Source organism: Podarcis cretensis (genome assembly GCF_951804945.1).
Source record: "Podarcis cretensis genome assembly, chromosome: 10".
Classification (NCBI taxonomy): Eukaryota; Metazoa; Chordata; class Lepidosauria; order Squamata; family Lacertidae; genus Podarcis; species Podarcis cretensis.
The window spans coordinates 32,901,386-32,914,738 of NC_137179.1; the positions used below are offsets into that span (position 1 = coordinate 32,901,386).

The window sequence follows — 13,353 nt, forward strand, 5'->3', positions numbered from 1 at the left end:
GCTTTAAAAACAATATGCAAATAAGGCACAGCAAAATCATTTGTTATTGACAAAAGCCCAAAAGACTGAGCCAAAGGGAGTAAAAACTGTTCCCTCCCATACTGGGTGAACAGAATACTATACCATGGATTGGAGATAAAGAAAGTAGGGTGGAGGCTCCCCTCCTTTCTGATTCCCACCCACCCTCAGAGCCCACATTGCCACATGCCCCTGACTTAATCCATCATTTGCAGCCCAATCCTAAGCATATATACTCAGAAATAAGTCCCATTGAGTCAAATAGGCCTTACCCCTAAGTAAGTTTGTATAGGATTGCAACCTTAGGCTGGGACGTTCTTCTGAATAAACATGAACTAAATTGTAGCATTAGAGAAGCACTGAAGAGAATGAGAGTACAACTGCGCGGTAGCAAAATATTAATTCCTATCCACAACCATTAGTATGCGGTTGAAACATAGGCAACTCTGAAAACAAGCCCCCAAGAACAACTTCTTCTTCTTCTTCTTCTTCTTCTTCTTCTTCTTCTTCTTCTTCTTCTTCTTCTTCTTATTATTATTATTATTATTATTATTATTTTAAAAAGGGTAAGCTGACTTAGAATAACAGCAATAGCGGCTGTTCATAGCTTTTCCAAACTATAACTACTTTTCTTCTTGACCCAGGATTATCAACAAGGCTATGATAAACAGTGCCTGGGTCAAGGGGCACAATTAAAGTCCCCTTCCATGCTGTGAGTCGCATTGCCAAATTGTGTGGCTTGTGCTGGATTCACCTACTGCTCCCAGGCTTTCCCAGCAATGGCCATGAAAAGAGTCCAGAGCTATGTCTCACTAATTTTACCCTAGCTCACTGCAGACGGTACAGTCAACAAACACTGAGGGCTCATTCACACTGGTTCCACCTTCCCCCCCCCCCGCCCAAGAAAGCCTGCTGTTTACAGCTGAATCAGAACAAACACCACTCTTCTTTTTGCAGATTGATGTTTGTTCTGATTCAGTTGTAAATAGCCGTGGGATAAACGAAAAACTGCTCAGACCCAAGATTAGAATGCACAGAACAAACAGAAAACTCTCAGACCCATGCATGGGACAAGCGCAGTGTGGATGAGTCCTCAGTCCCTGAACCCAGTCTGGTGCCCTAAGGGTGAGTGCCCATCCTGGTTATCAAATTGTTCTCACAAAATACACCTTCCTGAGGTAGCCAAAATTCTTACAAAGTCTTCCAGCAGATTTCTTTGAGCCATGTGCCTACCAGTCATCAAAATGCACATTATACCTACCAACATAAATCCCTTCTTCAACAAGCAGTCATTGGAGGAAAAGTAATTTGGGTTGGGCTCATGGTACGGAGGGGTGGGGAGGGATTTCTCTTTGCCCCTGCACTAATTTTATCCTCTGGGGCTAATAGTAGTGCTCCACAGGGGCTGATCTGGATTGGGTCCACACAGTGTGAACAGAAAAAGTTAAGACTTCTTCCTCCATGTTCCCAATCCCCATCACCACGCACACGGGTATTTTTTTTTAAGAGAATAAAAATATTTGGGGATTGTAATATGGAACTCAAATGTAACAGCGAATCACTTAATCAGAAGGTATTTTGTTCATCATCTAAGTAATGACAGGATTCCTCCAACTGTTCACAACAGGTGATCAAAAATCTCTCTGCTGGGGGAAGGGGGTTTAATGAAATGACACAGCTTCTTTATTCCATTGCACAAGTTATAGTTATGAAGATTTCCCCATGTTTCTTTAAAATCTTGAAACCATTCTTTCTTGTTCTTCTCTCAGTGGCCCTTAAAAGTACCTGTTAGACCCGGCATCCCCAAACTCGGCCCTCCAGCTGTTTTGGGACTACAATTCCCACCATCCCTAGCTAACAGGACCAGTGGTCAGGGATGATGGGAGCTGTAGTCCAACATCATATGGAGGAACACAGTTTTCCCATTTCTGGGCTACAAACTTAACCAAATGATGTAGTAGCCAGCTACTGAGTAGAAAGCTTGGAACCCAAGTAATATCTGGAAGATGGTGGTGCAATATGGCCTCCTCCCTATTATGTCAGCATTGCTGGAGGGCGAATTTGGGGGTGCCTGTGTTAGACCTAAACTGGCCCACTGACCAGCAATAAGTCCGATATGTGTCTCTCTGTCACAGCAGCTGTAGCTGGCACAGCAAAAATATAGTACTCTCTCTCCCAAACCACCTTCCACTGACTGGCCCAAGTACAAATTTTACAGTTACTCTTCCCAACCAGGTGTGTGTCTGTGTCTGTGTCCAACTCAGGAAAACACTTTGTGCATCTATTAAATCTTTTACCACAATATATTTGTTAGACTTTAAGATGCCACAAAACTCCTTGTTGTTTTTGCCGCATGCAATCTAACAACAACAACAATAATACAGCAACCCAAATAGTAAACAGCCTTTCTGTCTCTGGTACACAAAGTCACATTTTTTGACAGAAGGTGAAGGTTCTCTTCTGGTAATTTGCTTGAACAAGCCATTCAGGAGTTTAAAGTTTTTGTCCCTTTTTCTGTGCCCTAACTTCTCAACAAGAAGGGGGGGAGGGAATATGTACAACTCAAATCATCATCATCAATTGTCTTAACAACAATCTCAATTCAAGTGTGCCAATGCAACTTTGATAATATTTCTTTCTACATATGACAGGTCTACATACCACATTGTATGGCAGAAAGTGAGGAGGAATTAAAGAACGTTTTAATGAGGGTGAAAGGAGAGAGCGCAAAATATGGTCTGAAGCTCAACATCAAAAAAACGAAGATCATGGCCACTGGGCCCATCACCTCCTGGCAAATAGAAGGGGAAGAAATGGAGGCAGTGAGAGATTTTACTTTCTTGGGCTCCATGATCACTGCAGATGGTGACAGCAGTCATGAAATTAAAAGACGCCTGCTTCTTGGGAGGAAAGCAATGACAAACCTAGACAGCATCTTAGAAAGCAGAGACATCACCTTGCCAACAAAGGTCCGTATAGTTAAAGCTATGGTTTTCCCAGTAGTGATGTATGGAAGTGAAAGCTGGAACATAAAGAAGGCTGATCGCTGAAAAATTGATGCTTTTGAATTATGGTGCTGGAGGAGACTCTTGAGAGTCCCATGGACTGCAAGAAGATCAAACCTCTCCATTCTTAAGGAAATCAGCCCTGAGTGCTCACTGGAAGGACGGATCGTGAAGCTGAGACTCCAATACTTTGGCCACCTCATGAGAAGAGAAGACTCCCTGGAAAAGACCCTGATGTTGGGAAAGATGGAGGGCACAAGGAGAAGGGGATGACAGAGGACGAGATGGTTGGATAGTGTTCTCGAAGCTACCAGCATGAGTTTGACCAAACTGCGAGAGGCAGTGGAAGACAGGAATGCCTGGCATGCTCTGGTCCATGGGGTCACAAAGAGTCAGACATGACCAAACGACTAAACAACAACAACCACAGGTCTCTCAACTCCCAGCTAATACACCTATTTATTCTTTTAATCTGTTTGTTTTATCTAACCTTCTCCCACACACAGTCAGGCATGGGTTAATTAATTTATTCTACAGTGGTACCTCAGGTTAAGTACTTAATTCATTCCGGTGGTCCATACTTAACCTGAAACTGTTCTTAACCTGAAGCACCACTTTAGCTAATGAGGCTTCCTGCTACTGCCGTGCCGCCGGAGCATGATTTCTGTTCTCATCCTGAAGCAAAGTTCTTAACCCAAGGTACTATTTCTGGGCTAGCGGAGTCTGTAACCTGAAGTGTATGTAACCTGAAGTGTATGTAAGCCAAGGTACCACTGTATTTAGCAACATTTATATACCACTCAATTGTAAATAGAACCTCTAAGTGGTTTACAAAAATAAACAAGAAAATTGTCAACAAACCATAAGTGTACAATGGAAACCTATAAATTCCTAGTCATAAGTAAGTCCCAATGAGTTCAATGAGGCATACCCCCAGGTAAGGCAGAAGAGAACTGCAGTCTTAGTTGAGTTTAACAAGACTTTTATGTGTAAAATTCTAAAGAAAGATATTGCCGCCGTTGCTGAGTAAAACTACCACGATAGAAATCACCAGAATTTTCCCCCACTTTAATGTTTTAAAAAGAAGATATTAATATGTTAGAATTAGGATATGAGAAGTAAGAGCAATGGAAGCTGGTGAAATAAAGGGCAGTTGAGCAGGTAGGTTTGCCTTAGCTCTTTAGAGAAGTGATGCCTATTATTGAGGAACCAGACACTCCAGTTGACCAAGTATTTTAAGCACATCTGTCTGTATGATTTCTCAGTTGTCCTTAGGTAGACAATTGAGTTTTGTGCTGGATCCTGTGCACTGATCAGCCCAGCAAACCACTCTAAAAGGAAGCCAGTTGCAGAGTTTCCAAAACTTCTCACAGCAAAGAAATGAAGCAGAACACTTTGCATTTCCAAGGTTCTTCTTTATATGGGGACAAATTATTTAGAATCCCAGGACCATTTAGGAGATAATGTTGTACTGTACTCATGTATAAAAACTCAGTTACTTCAAAATGGATGTCACAAGCATCTATCTTGTACTTGTGACTAGGAACGGAAATAAAATTATCTCATAAGTGGTGGTCCTGGGGATTAATCAAGAAGAAAAAGGAGAAAAAAATGGTAACCCTACTTGCAAATGCACAACTCAAAACATATTGTTAGACTACATAGCAACAGCAGGATTGCCAACTTATTTTTACTGGCTCTGCTCATGTGAGTTTAAGAGCAACCTGCTGTGCAAAAAATAAACTTGCTTTAATCTATAGCTTCATGGCATCCTGGCAAACTGATGAACTTCATTTTCAGCATCCACACACTGAAAAGTAAAGCTTTGTTACAAATGAAAATATGCCAAATATTTTGAGTCTTCCCCCCTTGTAAAGGGACTCTGAATAAACTGATAGATGCTGCAACCTATGCTTTGTGGAGTAAATCTCCTTGGCCACAGCGGGACTTACTTAGATGGATGCCAGCTGATAATCACAGAAGCTCAGGCTGGATGTTTTTTGCACCACTGGCAAAGCTTCACCTGTTTACTTTTTGTATATCAGACTGCTGTTAAATGTATAGGAGAAAATGGAAGGGGAATCGATATATCTACCATTGGCTTCACTTTTATTGTGATCCCTGGCTCCACCTACTATTCACTGCCTCTCCCTCCACCCCACCAAGTCCAATGAGAACTGGTCAACAGTATTAATAGTGGCTTACCTCGTAAGTTTGCTGTAATGATTCTAAATGTATGTGAGGCAGTATGAGCATATAATATTATAAATTACACAGGATTCACTAGGTATTATTTTCACGATACAGACAAATTGCATTTGTCTTGGAAAGTAATTTATTGAACTGAACTGACCAAAGGCCATGGCAGTTACAAATATAAAACAGGAACAACAATCCATATTAACTGACAATACCAAATTATGAACAAAGCAAATTATAATCTAAACCACAGTTATTTTGATCTTCACCTTTCTGAGGTAGAATAATGGTGCAATTTCTGTGATCAAATAACCCTGTAGGAGAGATCATGGATTCTAAGCACCTTAGAAATGTAATATGCTGATTATTGAGAGGAAATTAGTGAAATGAAAGCTCTTGTGAAAATAATGATCCACCTTGTCACTATCTGCAGAACACACATGAGAATAGCAGACAAGTCTAGGTACACACATACACATGTATTTCTGGCATAATTTCTAGTTAGAATCTCTCTTCCATTCACAAACATAAACCTCTGACCCAGGATCTGGGAAAAATAAAAGACAAACCCTGGAAGTTGTTTAACCATTCTATGCTCATTTTGACTTCAATTATCCACAGAGAAACAGGACTGAAAAGAAGAAAAAGAACAGGAATGGAAGCACTGTCAGATCAGCTGTCTGGAAGGGAATCACTCAGGCCTCATTCCACAGGGAAAAGGCAGGCATTCAAAGCTAGAGCTACAATTTTCCTGGCTGACTAGATGCTCATTTCAGCCAAGGAAGGAACAGCACCTGTTCCAAGTGCCTGGTTTCAGAGAGTGCCAGGCGGTTGTGAAAAGACAGGGAATAGCCTGAACTCTGCCCAAATTCCTGCATTGTGTTAGCAATGTGGAATCTAATCTTTTCTTGGAATCCACCTATCTGTGGACCTTTTAGTCTCAGGAAAGGCTGCCAAAGCCAGGTCCCTGTGTATCCAGCCTTTGGTTATATCTTAACCAGTTCTCTGTCCCATTGCTAAAAAGCAGCGGCACATTTACCACACACTCACAAATCCCCTTCCGGACAAACGGTGAGCCTGTAAGGGACCAAAAGGGGGAAGGGACTACAAACTTCCCCGTCTGTGATTCCCTAGAGATCAAGAGTTCAGACAGGCAGTGAGAGTGTCATCATACCTGTATTTATGAATAAAGAACTCCAAGAGCCAGAGCTGTCATATCTGCATCCTTCCTCTGCATGTAGAAACAGGGGAGGAGGAAAGGGGAGGGGGAGGAGCGACTAGCTTTAACTGGATTGTACCGGCAGCAGCTCCATCACAATTCAATCTGTCAAGGACTGTACCAAGAAATGTGTTTCTTCAAGATTTAGACAAAAGAGAAAGGGGGGGGGGGAGAGAAAGAGAGAGAGAAACGCTTCCCAACCCAGAAATTGCAATCGCTCCCATACTGAGCAACCTGGGCTAAAGGCAAAACTTGCATGCAAGTGAAAACAGGCCCCTGCATGCACAAAAGACTCGGGCCTGAGGGAGACAGGAGGTTTCGTAGGAAGGGGTTAAGTATGCAAAGAGCATGGAAGGGCTGGGGTAAAATTACCTGGATGAAAGCGCCAAGGTGGGGGGGAGAAAAGGAGAATTATTCCTTTCTGGTTACCCTGAAAACCCATATAATGAAGGTGCTGCGAGTGTAATTACTCTGGCTTGTTTGGCATGGCAGGGCATCGCGCTGCCACGGGGCCAATTTCCTCTCTTCTGCTCCCAATTAGCATGCCAAGTAGTCCAAACAGCTCACTGGGCACTGATTGGAGAAGTGGACTAGCAGCCAAATACCCCTTCGTCCAATCAGAAGGCAGCAAGCGCTCTGCTACAACGCTTCGGCTCCTTCCTTCATTTTATGTCCTTCCACCGCTATCATTCTCTCCTCTCCTCAGGAGACTCTAAAGGGAGTGATAAAAACCGCGAATCTTCCCTTCCCTTCCCCAGCTGGTCTCATTCACAGCTCCTGGCAGCCCCGGCTTCCTCAAGGGACCCACTAATGAAGACGGCCAACGTTAATCTCTCTCCCCCCTTTCCCCTGATGGGTCGATTTATACTTCCACAGAGAGTCCTGGCTCCCAGCCAGAGGGCTCAGCACATTCTTCTTATTCAGAGAGAGAGAGAGATGGGGAAAGACGTGCTCTCTCTCTCTCTCTCTCTCTCTCTCTCTCTCACACACACACACACACACACACTTACTTCCAAATGACAGTAGATTTCGGAAAACGCCTAAAGGGGACATTACAAAGCCAGAGAGGTGTTGAGTAACACCTTTACATTTCTAAACAGCCCCTTTTATCCCCAAGGAGCTTTCAGAGATCTGGGGGGCTACAAGGAGGCAGCGGCTCTCCGCCTGCCACCCGCATTACACATACAAAGCTGGGAGGGCTGGAGATTATCAAGGGCTGGAATAAAAACGGGAAATTCAGACAGGGAGAGAGAAGTACTCATCCAAACTGGAACCCAGCCAAGACAAAGGGCTTCAATGCATTGTAGTCTCAAACTGCATGCTCAAGATCACCTGTTAATCCTGACGAGGTTCCCTTCGGGGGACTTTCCCCATCTTTTGCACATAAAATGAGGAGTGGCAGAGGACAGGCGCTTTTCACGTTTCCAATTCGTGGGCTTAATGCTGATCTGTGATTCTTGAGAACAGAACCAAGGGTTTCTAATTATTCTAGATTGACTACTCTGAAGTTAAAGAGTTCATCCCCCCACCCTTTCATTTTGACAGGTTGGAAATAATGCAGGGGAGCTTCAAAGAGTCCAGAAGACAAACGTTTCAAGGCTCAAAGATCTAGTATGTGTAACCTACAGAAATAAGATTAACACATTTATAACCTTAATAAACAGCAACATGGATTTAAGGATCACTGAAATCATCAGGATTTAAGGCTGCTTCACACAATATGTTCTTCAGGTGTACACAAAGAAATTTTAAGTGTACATCTAAAAATGTGATGTGTGGGCAGGACAAACACATGTTTGGAAATGTGTGTATTATTATATAGGCATGCTAATCACAAAGCCACAATTGACTGAAGCTCCCAGCTAAATTAAAAAGGTAAAGGGACTCCTGACCATTAGGTCCGGTCGTGGCCGACTCTGGGGTTGTGGCGCTCATCTCGCTTTATTGGCCAAGGGAGCCGGCGTACAGTGATGGCAAACTCAGATAATACACTAAAAAGCCTTTATTTCCAAGTAATTGTGAGGACAGGGCTGTGAGAAAAGCCATCCCAAAATACTGTTCTGTCATACCACTCCATTTGTAGGTGGCAAAACTGGAAGCATTTTACCTAATTTATGGGGAAAGAGGAGAAAGGATGAAATGTAAGTCTGGGGCAAAACTCACCACCCTCTGCCAGAGCTCCTCTTAGCAGTGGACACTGACTCTCTCCCAACCCCAATTTTCCCCTTCTCCCAACATTTGACAGAGCTATTTAACCTCTCATCCTCTCCTGGTAACAGACAATTAAGGGTGGGCTAAAGTATGTATTTAATTTTTTTAAAACTGATTAATTAATCAAAACAGTATATTTATGGGAAGTTAAACAAAAGAAGCAAAATTTTGAACAGCTTTGGATACCTTTTATTCTTTATATGAAGCAGAACTATAATACAGACATTAATGAAAATACAGCATTTGCTTTATAGGTACAGAACAAATTCTCCCATAACTTACAAAGGCTATTATTATAGGTATTTAGTGATAATTATGATAAACTGAATATTAGGGGGGGGAATTCTGTAGTAATTATTGGTTATGGTTAAAATAAATATTTTCTACTTTGATTATGGATTATGATGTGTATGTGTATAGAGAGATAAAATTGTTCCTATTGGCTATTGTTCTGAAACTGTTGTATTATTGATTACAGATTGATTATTTGTTGAATCAGTATACACTTTGTTTATTTATAATTTAACGATCACAAGGGTGGTCAACCTTTTTTGCCAATATGGAGCACCTCTTAATTTGGAGGTAATACCATTCTAGTGCCTGCTACAGTGCATTTGCCATGAATTGGTCTTGCTTTGCCTCTAATCTACTGTATCAGGGACCAGGAAGCATAAGTGAGAAAGGCATGAGTCAGCATAAGGGAAACAGGCCTGAATGCAGACCAGAATTCAAGCCAGAATTAGGCCCACAGGCTCCCATACTGTGCCACCAATTCCTGCTGCCTATGCTGCTTGTGATACCAAACTGCTATACAGTGGTACCTCTGGTTGCAAACGGGATCCGTTCCGGAGGCCCGTTCACAACATGAGCAGAACGCAACCAGCGTCTGTGTGTGCGTGGGTCGTGATTCGCCGCTTCTATGCATGACATCATTTTGCACGTCTGTACATGCGCAAGTGGCTAAACCTGGAAGTAACCCTTTCCGGTACTTCCGGGTCGCCGCGGGATGCAACCTGAAAACGCTCAACCTGAAGCAAATGTAACATGAGGTATGACTGTAGGTTGGGCACCTATGAAATATAACATATCACTACTTCAGCTTAAATTTTTGACTATGTTACATCGTTAGATACCTTTTAGCTCTGTGTGGACACTGATGAGCAGCTGACCATATAGAAAATGTGAGAAAATTTGCCCATATATAGTGCTATAATACATAAGCCCATGGTTGGTTTTGTACTCGTTCTTTGGTTGTTGTTGCTCCACCCCTAGTTACTGATTTCTTCTGTTGCTATGGAGTGAAGATGTTAGTTCTACTTATCCCTCCATGCATTGCTGCAGTATTTTCTCACTATTTCATGGTTCTTTATGTAGGTAGTTCATTCTGTTTTCCCTCTGTTAAAAGTTAACGTACACGGATAACATTTTGTTTGCATTAGTGTCCAATTATATGTCATGTTTTCATTAAAATATTTTCCTGTCTTGATAGGAGAGTGGGAATCATTCTTTTTCAATACACCTTTGAAAGAAAGCTCCCAGGTTCTCTAATCAATACCATTGCTTACCTGCCTTTGAATGTATGGAAGAGCGTAAAATAAGCTGTAAGGTGCATAAATGGTAGCATAAATGGTATTATATCCAACAATTTTCTATACTTATTGGGGATGTGGGTTTACTGTAATTTTTGTTCCTGATTTTTTCTCTTGCTTGTTTTGTACATATTCAAAAATGTGTATGAATGATTTCAAACTACTATATTTTTCAGATTACTGTACTTTATAGTTAATTACATTTGTTTGTGAATACAAATCCAGAGCTTGTTAAGGTAGGAGAAGTGCTACTATTGAGGCCTAGAAACATACACTCCAACTGTCCCAAATTAGCCGGGAAAGCCACAGTTGGGTGCTATTAATCATAGCCATTCCAAATCCAGTTTCTGTACATAACCTATGGGAGCCTTCCCAGACCCACTGAAAGAGGCAGTTATTAAACCGCTTCATAAAAAGACATCTTTGGACCCGGCCAATATGGTCAACTATCGCCCAGTCTCAAATCTAACATTCTTGGGCAAGGTGATTGAGTGGGTAATTGCTGAACAACTCCAGGCATGCCTGGAGGATGCGGACCATTTGGGTCCCTTCCAGTAGGGATTCAGGCCTCATCATGGGACTGAAACTGCCTTGGTCACGCTGGTTGATGATCTCTGGTGGGCTAGGGACAAAGGTGAAAGCTGTTTCCTAGTTCTGCTGGCTCTCTCAGCGGCCTTTGACATCATCCACCATGACATCCTTCTGGACCGTCTAGAGGGGCTGGGAGCTGGGGGCACTGTTATACAGTGGTTCTGCTCCTTCCTCCTGGGCCATGTTCAGAAAGTGGTGTTGGGGGATGAGTGTTCAGACCTCTGGGCTCTCACTTGTGGGATGCCTCAGGGTTCCATCCTCTCCACCATGCTTTTTAACATCTACATGAAGCTGCTGGGAGAGATCATTGGGGGTTTGGGCTGGGTGTTCATCAGTACGCAGATGACACCCAGCTCTACTTCTCTTTTAAATTGGAACCAGTGAAGGCAGTGAAGGTCCTGTGTGAGTGCCTGGAGGCGGTTGGAGGATGGATGTTGACACTGATGGAGGTTGACACTGAATCCTGACAAGACAGAAGTACTGTTTCTGGGGGACAGGGGGCGGGTGGGTGTGGAGGACTCCCTGGTCCTGAATGGGGTAACTATGCCTCTGAAGGACCAGGTGCGCAGCCTGGGAGTCATTTTGGACTCACAGCTGTCCATGGAGGCACAAGTCAATTCTGTGTCCAGGGCAGCTGTCTACCAACTCCATCTGGTATGCCGGCTGAGACCCTACCTGCCCGTGGAGTGTCTTGCCAGAGTGGTACATGCTCTGGTTATCTCCCGCTTAGACTACTGCAATGTGCTCTACATGGGGCTACCTTTGAAGGTGACCCAGAAACTAAAACTAATCCAGAATGCGGCAGCTAGACTGGTGACTGGGAGTGGCCACCGAGACCACATAACACCGGTCTTGAAAGACCTACATTGGCTCCCAGTACGTTTCTGAGCACAATTTAAAGTGTTGGTGCTAAACGGCCTTGGCCCAGTAATAATAATAATAATAATTTTATACCTGAAGGAGCGTCTCCACCCCCATCATTCTGCCTGGACACTGAGGTCCAGCGCCAAGGGCCTTCTGGCAGTTCCCTCACTGCAAGAAGCGAAGTTACAGAGAACCAGGCAGATGGCCTTCTCAGTAGTGGCGCCCACCCTGTGGAACGCCCTCCGATCAGATGTCAAAGAAATAAACAACTATCGGCAGCCCTATTTAGGAAAGTTTTTAATGTTTGAAGTTTTATTCTGTTTTTAGTGTTCTGTTGGAAGCCACCCCAGAGTAGCTGAGGAAACCCAGCCAGATGGAGGGGGGGTATAAATAAATTATTATTATTATTATTATTATTAGCAGCAGCAGCAGCAGCAGCAGTACTTGTATGCTGTCCTTCCAATGCATCTGCATTCCTCCAGGTTGTTTTATAACTGGTGAAAACAATTAAAAGAAATCAAACGAAAACAATAAAAACAGTGCAAACCAATAAAATACAGACTGGCAAAGCATATAAAAAATCATGTAAAAATGAGGGGTTGCCACATAAAAAATTATCCACCCAGCAGGTCAAGTGCCTTTTGAAATCAAAAAGTATTGACGAGGTGGCAAAACAAATTAGAGAAGGCAAAATGAGAGAGCTCAGAAAGTAAAATGATCCATAATCTTGGTACAGTCACGTGGGGAGCCCTTTCTCAGGACTCAACCATTTGTCCCTTGGCCATGGGCAAGACATGGAGAAGATGGAGCAGGGCAGGCTGTTATGGGAGGAGACAGACCCTGACTATCATCCTGGACACAAACCATGTAGGCTTATGCAGTGGAATCCAGCTGGTGTTTTTGTTTTTAAGTGACACATGCCTGCTTTGGTCCCATCCCCCCACCTTAAAACAAGAGACTCTCAGAATTGATGCCATTTCGGTTTGCAGCAGCAGCTGCTGCTAATGAGCAGGGAAGTCTGAAGGCAGAGGGAAGGGCAGCAGAGGAAGAATCAGAGTGTCTCTAGCTTCATTGCAGCAACAGTGGAGAGTAAAAGACTTCTTGTTTGTTTGTTTGTTTGTTTGTTTGTTTGTTTGTTTGTTTGTTGCAGACAAGGAGACTGAGGTAGCTAATGTCTTATCATTTCTGGTGGAGGGGGAACTTTTGGGGGGCTTTTTGCCTGGCTGCTGAGCAAGTATTAAGAGCAAACGGAGAGAAACTTGAAGAAAGATATTGGATGTGATTGGAAGATACAAACTCCTTCGTCTGCTCCAGGGCAGAAAAAAACACACAAACTTCTCCAAGCCTCTTCTCTTGTCAAGAGGCCATACTATTCCCCCTCCTGCATCCACTGGTGACTGCAAACCACCCTCACCACCACCACAAAAAATATAAAACAATTTAAAACATACACTCTCCTTCTGTTTTGTTTCATGCTTGCTTGCCAGAGTATCTACTTTGGGGGGGGGGATGTTTTGTTTTGTTTTCTGCTTTGCAGATGCAAACTTCCTCCCCGCCTCCCACCCACAATAGAAAAGAATATCAAACTTCACCTACCTGAGAGTTAAATCACACTGAAAACATAATGGGACCTAGTTCTGAGCATATATGCAAAGGA

The 13,353-nt window shown here is 43.1% G+C and overlaps 1 protein-coding gene across 4 annotated transcripts in view; it reads right to left on the reverse strand.

Moving 5' to 3' along the window:
• Positions 1-13,353, reverse strand: part of TCF20 (transcription factor 20) — a 196,930-nt gene that overhangs the window by 137,509 nt on the left and 46,068 nt on the right. The window contains exon 1 of one of the 4 annotated variants that reach the window (XM_079993914.1): positions 6,397-6,452. The exons of the other annotated variants lie outside the window; for them this stretch is intronic. The gene's annotated coding sequence lies outside the window, so the exon portion shown is untranslated. Of the gene's footprint in view, positions 1-6,396; positions 6,453-13,353 lie in introns of those variants that run through there. 4 annotated transcript variants of the gene reach the window in all.